Source organism: Notamacropus eugenii, chromosome 5 (genome assembly GCF_028372415.1).
Source record: "Notamacropus eugenii isolate mMacEug1 chromosome 5, mMacEug1.pri_v2, whole genome shotgun sequence".
In the NCBI taxonomy this organism is placed as follows: domain Eukaryota; kingdom Metazoa; phylum Chordata; class Mammalia; order Diprotodontia; family Macropodidae; genus Notamacropus; species Notamacropus eugenii.
In genome coordinates this window covers 406,451,881-406,464,647 of record NC_092876.1, presented here as the reverse complement: position 1 = coordinate 406,464,647, position 12,767 = coordinate 406,451,881, and the positions used below count along the sequence as shown (strand labels likewise).

At 38.1% G+C, this 12,767-nt stretch overlaps 1 protein-coding gene across 1 annotated transcript in view; it reads left to right on the top strand.

Moving 5' to 3' along the window:
• The window catches only part of CRACDL (CRACD like), a 224,490-nt gene that overhangs the window by 4,741 nt on the left and 206,982 nt on the right, over window positions 1-12,767 (top strand). The gene's annotated exons all lie outside the window — the stretch shown is intronic.

Here is a 12,767-nt window from a genome sequence, read left to right as displayed (position 1 = left end):
AGGGCAACCCATTCAACTTTACTCATAGTTTTCTCATCTGTAAAATGTAGATAATAATCGTAGTACTCTTTACCTCATGGAGTTTTTAATGGAGCATTGTTGTCGATGTTCAGTTATTTCGGTTGTGTCCAACTTTACTTGACCCCATTTGAGGTTTTCTTGGCAAAAACACTGGAGTGGTTTGTCATTTCCTTCTCCAGCTCATTTTACAGATGAAGAAACTGAGGCAAACAGAGTCAAGTGACTTACCTAGGGTCTCACCGCTAGTAGGTGTCTGAGGCTGGATCTGAACCCAGGTCTTCCTGACTCCAGACCCAGCACTTTGTCTGCTGTACCACTTAGCTGCCTTTTTAATAGAGATACTACTCTATGAACCTTAAACTGGTAAGTAACTGTGAGTTTTTTAAATTATTAAGCACTAATTGTTGTTGTGGGAATAGGGTCTGGATCTGTTATTTCATTGGGATAATGAGGTTGCAGATGAGAAAATCCCCTCTACCAATCCAGGTTGTCCATCATCTTCAGTGCAATTTATAATATTAGAGAAGTACCTCAAGCCTTGTGAGTTTAAGTGACTTGAACAGGATCATGCAATGTTTGAGCGAGGACTTGAACTCAGGTCTTTCCATCTTCAAGGTCAACTCTCTGTCCCCTACACCACAGTGCCTTATTATCATTCTGTTTTAAAAGTAATTATCATCACCCTAGAAGTCCATGTCAGCCCTGGATTTCTCACGTTATCTGTGCCTTCTTCCTCAGTTTCCTTTCCTTTGATGGTTGGATTCTCCCAGAATCTCCTTTCTAAGGAGGATACCAGCCGTATCTTTGTTTCTCTCGGGTTGCACTCCTGACAGTCTGGACTTTCTCATCTTCCACCAGATACTCTTATCTCTCCCATCCCCCTTTCATTCTTTTTATATGGGATAGAATATAATCCTCCTTGAGGGCAGGGATTTTCTTTCTGTTTTTATTTTTTTTCCCCTGCTTAACCTAGTTCCTGGTGTGTAGTAAATGCTTAACAAACACTTGTTGACTTGATTCTAACTTGAGCTTGTTGATATTTTAAGGACATCACTTCCTTCCTTGACAGGACTCTGTCTTCTGATAATGGCCTCATAAAACCCTAAAGTGATATTTACAGCCTTCCAAACCCAGATTGTCTAATGGTAATATCAGTATGAATGTGATCACATGGAAATGTTTAAGAGGTGAAATAGCCCTCTGCACCAAGAAAGGGCTTGAGCAAGGAAGGGAACAGGATATTTATTTGCTTCTCAAGTCTTCCCTTTTGCTCACTTAAGCTTGTACCTTGATGTACAAAGGAATCAAATGGCTCTAAAGTCAATCATCAAGCATTTTGATGGGTAATTAAATATTTACTGACTGATATGTGTTTCACATTGTGCTAGAAGCTGTGTGGGGGGGGCATAGAAATAGTTATATCATTGTCTGTTATCAAAATACTTGTAACCTAAGAGGGAAGACAAGACTGACTTACACTAATCCATAGAACAATACAAAGTAGTACATAATTAATTACTAAATTATGGATAGACTATATGTGTTATAAGATCCTCTTCACAGAAGGGAAGATCCATGAAACCAGGGTCAAAAGAAAAGGCTTTATGAGGAAATGAAGCACGAAGAACGGATAGGAAGTTTTGGATAGTCAGCTCGTGGAGTTCTGCCTGTAATTTTTTTTCTGTTAACAAAAAATTATTTTCGCTCCCTTTGCACTTAGCACAGTGCCTGGCACATAGCATTTAATAAATGCTTGTTCCTTTCTACCCTTCCCTTCCACCTCCCCCAATTGAAAAGGAAAAACAAAACTCTTTTAAAAATTATTCAATATTTTATTTTTTCCCCAATTACATGTAAAACCAATTATTGACATTTTTTTTTAAATTTTGAGTTCCAAATTATCTCCCTCCCTCCTTCCCCTCCCCCCTCCTTGAGAAGGCAAACAATTTTATATAGGTTATACATGTGCAGTCATACAAAACATATTAGTCATGTAAAAAAAAGAGACCAAAAAACCACCAAGAAAAATGATGAAAGTTTAAAAAAATGCTTTGATCCACATTCAGACTCCATCAGTTCTTTCTCTGGTCATGGATAGCATTTTTCATCATAAGTCCTCCGGAATTGTCTTGGATCATTGTGTTGCTAAGAATAGCTAAGTCATTCACAGTTGATCATCATACAACATTACTGTTATTGTGTGCAGTGTTCTCCTGGTTCTGCTCGTTTCACTTTGCATCAGTTCATATAAGTCTTTCCAGGAAAGACAAAACTCTTGTACCAAATATGTATACTTTTTGCTTGTGATTTGTATGCTTGGCCCTCTGGTTTTTTCTTTTCTGGATTATGAAATGTATATTTTGCATATTCTGCATGAACCAACGATTAATGTCAGCTTTTTATGTTCCTTTTCCCTCTGAAGAGGTATTTGAATAATAATGATGATGATGATAGCATATACATAAATATCACCTCATTTAATCCTCACAGTAACCTGGAGAGCTAAGTGCTTTTATTTTTCTCAGTTCACAGATGAGGAAACTAAGGAAGAGAGAGGTTAAATGACTTGCCCAGGGTTACACAGCTACCAAGTGTCTAAGGCTGGATTTTAATTCAATTCTTCCTGACTCCATGCCTAGTACTCTATACTACATATATGTGTGTGTACATATATATGTATACATACATACATATATATGTATGTATGTATACATATATATACATTATATATAGTACACTGTGCCACCTAGTACAGTAAGAATAGTAGAATCTATTATTTTATCCATCTAAAATAATTTGGTACATTTAGGAAGGTAGGGCTTCATAAATGAGATGAGTCAGTTTGTTATAAAAGATTTGTGATTCTGAGCAGTGATCACAAAATCATTGCTATTATTTTAACAATAAGAACAATTTCTGGGCTAAGGGGATGGCGCATTTGCCCCTCTCTCTTCTCCACTGAGGGGCCTGTATGCTGTGGACCTAGTCATGCAGTCTGGACCAGATTCTGTCCTGGGCGTGCCTGGGTCCCCACTGATAGTGGCTCCCTTTTCTTATGGTTTGTAGTTCTCTGGGAACACATTTTTTAAAGTTTAGGCTTAAGCTCCTTCTATGATTTGCCCAAAATTAGGAGTCCAAAGGTACTCAATATACAATATGAATTAGATATAGGAAGGTATTTATTTCCTATGCACCAAAAAAAAAAAATACCAAAACACAAACCCCATATTGATAGAATGACTTAAAACCACGATTCTGTAACTTAACTTATAACAACAATTACAGTTTTCTGGGAGGCTGAATCAAAATATAAATTTCATGAAAATCTAAATAGTTTGCAGGGCTGCTGATTAGGCATTTTACCTTTCACACCCCTCCCCAAGTTTTCTTCCACCTGATGCAGCATTCTCTCCCCTGTTGTTGCTGCTTTTCACGGGGGAAGGAGAAGAACCAAGGGAACACTCAGGGGCTGATGCATGGTACCAAGATGGCAGGTTCTTTCAGTACTAGGTCATCTGGTCACTGGAAGAAATTGTGGAATTAATCATCTTTTGACATGTACAAATATTGGATCACGTGTGTGGTTGGCCAAAAGTAAGGAAGGAATACTTGTGAAAGGTCTTTGCAACCAACATATATTCTTAATGAACCATTTGTCATTATTTACTGCTCTTGGTACCCTGACCTGTATGAATTCTAATTCATTCCTTCAGGAGCCATTTATTAAAAGCTTGTTATGTGCAGGGTCTAAGTATGGTAGGTAATAAGAAGTTTAACCGATACAGAGTCTTTGCCCTCTATCTTATAAGGGGGTAAGACACAAACATTAAATGTTTATCGATATACTGATTGACTAATTTTATCATGCCCCAGGAAGCTCATCCTCATGTACGATATGTATGTGTATGGATATGTATATGTGATAAAATATATTTGTATATATACATACATATGTATGTGGGTATATTTACATATACACACATATACACATAAGTTGTCTCCCCCATTAGATTGAGGACAAGGACTATCTTTTTCTTCTTTGAATCCCCAGAGCTTAACACAGTGCCTGGCATATAGCTGGTACTTAATAAATATTGATTGATAGATAGCTATGATATAGAATAATATGTGATAAATATCATGCAGGAGTTCAGCTTGGGCTTTAAAACCTACCGTTAGCCCTCGGGACTCCATTCTGCCATTGTAGTTGCGGCCCCAAGAACCAGAAGAGCTATGATATTTCACAATGTAAGCATTTGGTACAGCATTGTTTGCCAAATACTGTATGTGGCTCACCAAGAAGGAAGGTTGGCTGAGGTCCCAAGTCCAACCCAATTTTATAATTAATAACCGGTAGAATTCGCAGAGTACTTTAAGGTTTGTAGACCTTGTTACATACATCTCATTTAATCCTCACAACAAGCCTAGAAGGTAAATACTATGGCTGTTTGCTGCGGTTGTCCAGTGTTGTCTGACTCCATGACCCCATGGACTCTAGGCCCTGGATATTATACCTACAAAAGATGTTATGTCACATCTCAGAGAACTTATGGCTTAAATGACAAAAAAATGACAAATATGTATGTGTGTACATGTTTGTGTGTATGTGTATCAATGTGTATACAAATACTCATATGCGTGTATACACATATGGAACAGCTAAGTGGTGCAGTGGATAGAGTGCCAGGCTTGAAGTTAACCTTCCTGAGTTCAAACATGACCTCAGACACTTTCTAGCTATGTGACCCTGGGCAAATCCCTTACCTTGTTTGCCTCATTTTCCTCATCTGTAAAATGAACTGGAGAAGGAAATGGCAAGCCACTCTAGTACCTTCGTCAAGAAAACTTGTATCAGCAAGGACCCCAGCATACAGAGGAGGGTCTGTACAGGTTCTTAGATCTGCTTTTCTAGGAGGGAAACAGCTTTTGAGGGGTCAACAATGACGTTAATCAAGCACATATATCATTCACTTTAGTTCAGGGGGAAAAAGTCAACACCCTGAACTTCAGGGAAAATACAAACAGAAATTACAGACAGAAAGACCAACAGACAGGGCTTCCAACTGTGTGACCATCCCCAAATGGGATTGAGAAGAGTCAGAAGTGACTGAAATTGACTGAACAATATACATATACGTGTGTGTGTGTGTGTTTGTGGTTTACTGTTCCCTGCTGCTAATTTGGTTCAAGATAAACCCTAACATTCCTGAGAAGAATCAAGGCAGGGAGGTGTTTTCAAATATTTTGCTAATGACTAAGTTATTATTTTAAGAGAAATCTTGAAAGACTCAAAAGAAGAGGAGTGGCAAGTTATTTGGGCCACCTCCTCAGTCTGTTGTGATAGAATTCAAATATATAAAAGAATCAATGCAAGAAACACAGGGGATTATTTTTTTTACAGTTATATATGACCCACAAGCTAAAAATTGTTCCTTCTACTATGTTCTAATAAATGATATAAAGAAGCCTGTAAGCAAGAGACAGGGAGTAATCATGGGATTATACACTTTCAAAGTATTTCATTTTGCAAAAGCTACCAGAAAATATGTATTTAAAATATATAGCTGGTAACTTCTTTCTTGTGCCCTTAAAACTAATTTCATAGACTTAGAAGGGATCTTAGAGACCATTTAGGCAGATCGTCTTGCTTTGAGGTTCTGGGAGTTTGAATAATTTATCCCAGTTCATATAGGTACCCTGTGAAAGATTTGGGATTCAAATCCAGGTCCTCTGACTCCAAATCCAACCTTATTGCCTGCTAGATTTTGTTGTTTCTCCATTTTTTTCTTTTAGAAAATATTGAGAGTTTATTGGGTTTCTCAAATTGAGTCTAGTTTTAAAACAATCCATAGAGTAAGATGATATTAAAAGAAAATGAGGAAAGATATATGTTTGATGTTTTCCATTTTGCTGATTAGGATAATAAAAATAGTAATAATAGCTAATATTTATATAGAGCATTAAGCTTTGCAAAGTCCTTTATGTGTGTTATTATATCATTCTGTTTAAAATAATAGTCTAATTACATTGTTTCCAGTTGTTTTTCAGTCATGTCCAATTCTTTGTGATCTCATTTGGGGTTTTCGTGGCAAAGAGTGGTTTGCCTTTTCCTACTTCAGCTCATTTTACAGACGAAGAAATGGAGGTAAAAAGGGTGAAGTGACTTGCCCAGGGTCACACAACTCGTGTCTGAGGCCAGATTTGAACTCAGGAGGAAGAGGTTTCCTGACTCTAGGTTCTACAGTCTATCCACTGCAAGTCTAATTACATACAACCCTTTAAAATGTTATTCCTGAAAGTATATTTTTACGAGGCATTCTTCAGGATGTCCAGATATGGAAAGAAACTTGAGACATGGACGCCCTCATGGGACCGAAGCAGAGAGACTGAGGTATGGCATCTTCTCACATGCTACCCTTCCCTTTACAAAGTGAGCATCTCCATCAAGCTCAGATACCTCTGTTGGTGGGGTCCATCTAAGATTCCCAGGTAACAGAAATAACCCTGGTTTGATGGTTTCCTAAATAATCCAGTCACATAATATTTCAAAGTAGTTTCACATCTATTATTTCATTTTATCCTGGCAACAGCTCTGTACAATAGGGAGGACTAGTTTTTAATCACTGTTTGATAGATGAGGAAAATTGAGTTGTAGGGAGGTTGTAAATTGCCTGTCACATAGCACAGGAGACTTAAACTCCAGTCTCCTGACTCATAACGTGTACTCTTCCTGCTGGGGCACATTGTCTTCATAAGAAACAAATAGTTCTTTTTTTGTACCCGCCATTATTTTAAATTTAGTTTTCACTTATTTTAAATTTAGTGCCTAACTTTCAAATACAGAGTGAAAAAAATCCTTCCTTTGTATCTCAATAATTAATAATTTTTCAAGGCATGAAAGGAAGCAAAAACTCTTTTTTCTTTCTTTTTTTTCTATTAGTACTTTTGATGTACCTTTGACACTTGAAATTTATGATTTAGAACCTAGGTCATATAAAGAGATAGAGCTCTGGGTTTAGAGTCAGGAAGACTTGAGTTCAAATCCTGTCCCAGAGACTTGGTAGCTCTATAACCTCGGGAAAGTTACTTAGGCCTTCTTGTCCTTAGTTCCTCATTTATAAAATGAGAATAATAGTCTAGATGGCCTCTAAGGTCAAATCTAACTCTATATTCTTATATTTACTACTAAGTTGATATTCATTACTAAGAGTTGTGAACAGCTTAGGTGGCACAGTAGATGGAATGTTGGGCCTGGAGTCAGGAAGACTTTTCTTCCCAAGTTCAAATCTGGCCTCAGACACTAGCTATGTGACCCTGAACAAGTCACTTCACCCTGCTTGCCTCAGTTTCCCCATCTATAAAATGAACTGGAGAAGGAAATGACAAGCCACTCCAGTATCTCTGCCAAGAAAACCCCAAAGAGAATCACAAAGAGTCAGACACAACTGAAATCAACAGAACAACTAAAGGTTATGAAGTCTTAGTGTAGGGAGTACTCTCACAGAGAGAATTAGCTACCCTCAACAAAGTCAAGAACATGGAGGATGTTAAGTAAGTTTTTATCATTGGTGATCCTTGTGAACAGTGGGATTAATTTAATAGTTTGGACATTGAATGAGTATCAGTTTTGCATCCCACTGCAAATCTTCCTAATCACTTTGTATCAGTGTTTCATTTCCCTTTCCTGGTTGAAGTCAGAGCCTCAGTTAAAGTCTACAAAACTCAGTGGAAATAGAACTCGTTGGTTCTGGTGTTGGAAAATCTGGGTTCAAATCCTAATTCTATCACTACCTGTGTGACATTGGGTGAGTCACAACCTCTCTGGGTTTTTTTACTCATCTGTAAAAGGGAGAGGGAAGAAGGGAAGGAACTAGACTTCTCACTCTAAATCTATGAGCCTATAATCTGCGTAACAAGTTCTGCCTACGCTTAGTCACCACTTCTTTACTTTCATTACCTTCAAAGAAGAAGGAAAGGGTGTCTTTGCTTACATTTATATAGCTCCCCCTTTCAGAGACAGTTGAAATATCATATAAGCTTATTGTCTGAGAAATCATTAAATAAAGGTTATTTTTGTTCCCTGGGAATCCAAAAAGAGCTTCACTGAAAGAAGTGTCAGAGATCCATAGGGACGCTCACTCTGGAGCTGTCCTGGCCTATTATTTCATCAATGTAGGAGAGCTTAGGATGAGAAAATTCCCATTGTTAATGCAGATGAGCAACCATTCTGCAAGTGATAGTCTTAGAAAAAGGTTCTTAACCTAGGGTCTACCAACTTTTTTGTTATGTTTTGATGACTTTATTCAATATAATTGTTTTCCTTCCACTGTGTATTTTATTTTACACATCTAAAAACATTTAAGTTTAAATTTAAAAACAGGAGGAGAGTATGAGAGGATTTCATAGTTCTTTCCCTATACCTGGGTCTCACGAAAGCACCCATGTCTCAAACTTCCTTCCATTTCTTGACATTCTGGAGAAAGGCTCATGAAAATGTACTTTCAGGAATAACATATATAATTAAAGCATGTGTTAAGCTATTATTATTTGCCAAGCACGTTGCCAAATATTGGAAATAAAAATGCAAGGAAAAAAGGCAATCCCCACTCTAACAGATCTTAACATTCTCAAGAGTGAAGACAGCTCATAAAAGGAACCTGGGAAGTAGTGGGGAGCTGTGTGGGTGGAAAAGGGCAAAGTGGAAAAGCCCATGCAGTCAGGAACAGATCCTGAAGAGAGGAGGCATGGATGGCCTGGGCACTTCCTGAAATGGTGGTCCCAAGCAGGGACTTACCAATTAGAAGAAAGAACTTCAGAAGTGGTGGTGTCTCCAGGGCAAGAAGGCTGCTGGTGCAGAATCTGGAAAGGTTAGCAGTGGAGCAGGAAAAGAAGAATAAATAATGTTTGTTAATAGATCATTAGACATTACTAAGGGCCTGGGAGTGTCTCCATTAGGCTGGTTGCATACCAGGATTTAGGCTTGGCCAATCCGCATTTCCTAATAACTTTCTTGCAGGGATTCTAGAGTAACTCCACAAGGCATAGCCTTGTCTTGGAATGGCTTCATGATCTGATGGGGTCTCAGGACAAATTATCCTACATAGTTCATCTCTGTGGCATTCTGCAAAATGAAGGGCTTGCGTTGGATGATTTCTCTGATCAAAGAGATCAGCTCTGTAAAAGTTGGATTCGTTTGGGGTCCCTTTACACTTCTTGTGTATTTCTAAGGAGCCAACTTGGTACACTAGAAAGAGGACTGGATTTGGAGTGAAGAGGTTTGAATCTCCTTTCTACTTCATACCAGATAGGTGACCTGGGGCATGTCATTTAACCAGTATGAGCCTAGTGTCATTTTTTTTAAAGATAAGAATTTTAATATTTGTACTACTTATTTCACAGGGCTAAAGATCAGAGAAAAGAAAAAACATCAAAAAATAAAGAATATACATAAAATACTTTGTACTATGGAATGCTGTAGAAATGTAAGCAATAACACATTACCTAGTCTAGAGGCAGGTAGATGACCCAGCAGATAAAACACTGAGTCTGGTGTCAAGAACACTTGAGTTCAAATTCAACCTCAGACGTTTGTAAGTTGTGTGACCTTGGGCAGGTCACTCAATCTCTGTTTACCTCGGTTTCCTCAGCTGTAAAGTAGGGATAATGAGAGCACCTGCTTCCCAAGGTTGTGAGGATCAAATCGGATAATATTTGTGAAGTACTTAGCATAGTTCTTGACACATTCTATGCATTTGATAAATCCTTGTTTCCTTCCTTCATTTTCTCCTTTTTTTAATGAAAAAAAGGAGAGAACCTTGGGACTTTTTGTCTTGTCTAGGGCAGCTAAGGTGACCAGTGGATAGATTACTGGGCTTGGAGTTGGGAAGACCTGAGTTCATATGTGACTATGTGATCCTGGGCAAGTCACTTAACCCTGTTTGCCTCAGTTTTCTCATCTATAAAATGAGCTGGAAAAGGAAATGGCAAACCACTCCAGTATCTTTGCCAAGAAAATTCCAAATGGGGGTCACAAAGAGTCAGACATGACTGAAAACGACTCATCCACAACAACAAACCCACCAGAAACTAGAGGGTCAGCTTTGGAGTCAAGGAAGGACTCAGGTATGTACCACCTTGGATGTATACTGGCTGTGTGACCATTAACAAGTTGCTGAGCCTCTCAAGTGCTCACAGGCAGTGGTCTAAGATTAGAGTTAAAAACTGATTTTAAGAACTTTGAGGGGAGTCATGAACCCATTTGGCAGTCTGGTGGAATCTATGGATCCCTTCTCAGAATAATGTTTTTAAATTTAAACTTTAATGTTTTTAGATGTGTAAAATAAAATACACAGTGGAAAGAAAACAATTATATTGAATAAAATCATCAAAACTACAAAAATGTTTGTAGATCCTAGATTAAGAACCTTTTTCTAAGACCATCACTTGCTCATCTGCATTAACAATGGGAATTTTCTCATCCTAAACTCTCTCTACACTGATAAAATCATAGGTTAGGACAAAAAAAATACTTCCCTGGGCAGGTTCTGAGGGATGGAGGCAAGGTGCCTCAGTGTCTGCTGGCTGTACTAACCTGTACTAACATGTTCCTAGAGAAGCATAAAGGTGTCATTCTCTTTAGAATGATTCATTAACCTATTATCTGACCTATTTTCCAACTAGTCTTATGGGGACAGGGACTTTTGCTTCCAATCTCCCTCCAAATGATGGCGGTTCGGAAATCAAAGGTTGATTGTGGGGGAATGTGAGGAAGGAAGGTGGTCCCTAGACAGTTTAGGCTAAAAATAGGACCAGAATGCTGATCAAGACGATTTGTAGATAGATTTTAATTACTATAGGATAAGAACTCTGTGTTCTGTAAACTCATCAGTTTCCATACTTTGGCTTCTTTTTGTTTTGTTTTATTTTTATTTTGTGTCACCCATGGTTTCAGGGAAGAGTTCCTGAGGAAAAATTCCAACCTGATAGTAGATGAATTAGCCATACCAGGCCAAGAGAGCTAAGGAAATCAGAACATTCTAAGAGGCTAACTGTGGAAATGGTCATTTCAGCTGCCTAAGCCAAGCAAGTAAGAGATCCTAGGAGACAGACCATGACAACTATGATGGTTGATTCCTTTCTTTCTGGGCCATGCTCCCCCAACACCTATAAGGTTGCCAATTGTCAAAGTGACAGGACAATCAGAATCACAATATTTTAGGACTGGAAAGTACCTTCAGAGATCATTTAGCCAACCCCCTTTTTCTGCAGCAATCAACAATAATAACTTTATTGAGTTTCTGTTAATTTATAGTAAGTTACCCAGGTACCAATCACCTTCACCAGTCATATACATAATTTTTATTCAGGTGGAATTTGAACACTGAAGTACTCCTAAATCCTTCATCTCCATTACTAGGTAGGAAGTGTCTTTCTCCTCTGCATCCTCAATACTGGACACAATTTTGATTAATATTAACCACATTGGATGGTTCAGTCCTGACTCAGGTCAGTCCTTTGTTAGTTTAGGCTAGTAATTGAAAGGGGATGAGATACCTGTAGGACAATCAGTAGTTTAAAAAAAAGGCTTATTTAGCTATAGAATGGAAAAGATATTCAGTAAGGATATTTCTGCACTAAATTTGGGTAAATGTGGCTTCCCTCATTCTCATTTGGAAATGTCTGGTTAATTAGAGAGCAGAGGGTTTTGACTCATATGGCCTCGGTCTAAAAGATCCTTACTACTGTGAATGGGCCTTTGGGTGACCTAGAAATTATGTTGACACATTGAGAGGCTATCAGTAAGCTGCATTCAGGGAGTTGTATTTTGCACCTTACCTCCCTGGGACAATCAAGACTCTGTCCCAGTTTTATCTCTTTTCAGGGAAATACTGGCCTAACCTATATCAGACATCAACCCCTTTATTGTATAGATGAGGAAACTGAGGCCCAGAGATGTCAAGTGTTTTGCCCAGGGTCCACAGCTACTACAAGCTTACATCCTAACATTTATGTTGGTAGACATGGGTAATGCCCCATGAAAGAATGTGGATAAGAAGCTCCTCTCTTAATACAGGCGTAGCTCAGCTAACGCTATTAATTGGATCTGTTACTAGCTGTGAAAACTGTTAGGTGAAACTGTTGAATAGGATAGTTAAGTTGCATAGGAACAACGTTATAAAAGTAAAAATAAAAATGTAGCAGCAACAATTTGCATAATTGAAATTAAAAGAAGTCTTCCTCCAATTCTGGAGTCAGGGGTTCTTGAGAGTGTCTTGGTCAGTGTGGAGGGTGAAAAAATGTGGTAGAAAATGGTCTTTCAGAGGAGGAAGATACAGATAACATGGTGACTCAGGATCAATGAAAGAAGAGGCAGAGTGGATAAAGTGCTGAGTATGAAGTCAGGAAGACCTGACATTAGTCATGTCTGAAAATATATGTCTCCTTCTGCATTTTAAGTGCATCACCTCTCTGTCAAGAGGTGAACGGGGTATTTCATCTTCATTCTTTTGTACTCATGGTTTATCTTTGCATTAATCAGTGTTCTAAAGGCTTTCAAAATTATTTTTCTCTATACTATTGTTATCATTATATAAATTATGCTCCTGGATTTGTTCATTTTACTCAGCATCAGTTCATATAGATTTTCCCAGTTTCCTCTGAATTGTCTATTTCGCCATTTCTTATGGCAAAGTAATATTCCATTATACTCATGTTCTACAATTTGTTTGTTGCTCAGTTCTTTTAGC